This window comes from Lissotriton helveticus, chromosome 1_2 (genome assembly GCF_964261635.1).
Source record: "Lissotriton helveticus chromosome 1_2, aLisHel1.1, whole genome shotgun sequence".
NCBI lineage: Eukaryota > Metazoa > Chordata > Amphibia > Caudata > Salamandridae > Lissotriton > Lissotriton helveticus.
Window position 1 is genome coordinate 370,778,255 of NC_136058.1, and position 1,338 is coordinate 370,779,592.

Consider the following 1,338-nt stretch of genomic DNA (forward strand, 5'->3'; position numbering starts at 1 on the left):
AAGGGACATCACACCGTCAATTGACGGCCTTCGTTTAAAATGGAGGGGAGTCGACTGTGGGGCCATTCTAGATAGTGTACAAACGTTACATTCCCACTTCATTGATTCTTGTCTGTCCCCAAGTGGTAACCATGATAAATTAATTGCTGATTTCGAAGTATTGTGTTCAACCATTAAAACCCTTCTGTCAGTCCCATTACCCAAGGAAGGCAAAGAGCCAAGGTGGTTTGATCCATCTTGCTCCTTGGCAAATAGGGAGCTAAGAAAGGCACTTTCTGCCAAACCTAGGTGTAAAGTTACCGTTCAATCTGCCAGGAAAAACTACAAAGCTAAAATATCTGAAAGGAAAGCTAATTTACTCTCTGAACAGTGGGACTCTTTGGTAATCAGCGCAAATTTGGGTGGCAGTGGCCCATTTTGGTCCGCTGTCAGAAAAACGAGGGAAATGGGAAATAAGCTCACCCAAATTAGTTGTAATATAACAAGTGCAGTATGGGAGACCCACTTCTCTAGAATTTATGCTGCCCCCTCAGAGGAGCATCCTCCCCTTACTCTAGGACAATCAGGTGGTCTACAGATTTTGGATCACGAAGTTAAAACAGCTATAAAAGAGAGTTTGGGAAATAAGGCGCCCGGACCCGATGTCCTTCCCATAGATATTATTAAACATAACGCTGATTTGTGGACACCAATACTTCTTAACATTTTTAATAGTCTTCCAAAAGCAGCCATGCCGACCACATGGGCAATCAGTATTATCGTCCCAATCTATAAAAAGGGAGATAGGTCAGATCCTGCGAACTATCGCCCTATCTCCCTTTTGGATAACACCTTAAAAGTTTTGGGCCATATAATTTACAATAGAGTATTGGAATGGGCGGTTGATGCAGACCTTTTAGACCCTTGTCAGATGGGGTTCCGGAGTGGGGTAGGAACAGTGGAGCAATGTTTAAATCTGAAACTAATAATTGATAAATATAGTGTTGCCCGTTCCTCTCCCACCTACCTTGCTTTTATGGATCTCTCATCCGCATTTGATCATGTGAATAGATCCAAGCTCTGGTCAACCCTTTCATCCAATGGCCTTGATGATACTCTTGTAAGTTTTTTAGCCTATCTCCATACTGACCTGAAAGCACGGGTACATATTGGGATGGGTGGATAGGTCTCAGGAGCCATTAATATAGGGAGGGGGGGTGAGACAGGGGTGCGTTTTAGCGCCCCTGTTGTTCATCATTTATATTAATGGTTTATCTAACTGTTTGAAAAAAGTCACCACAGATGTTCCAGTAATTTCAGGAAAACCACTTCCAGTGCTTTTATACGCAGACGATGCGG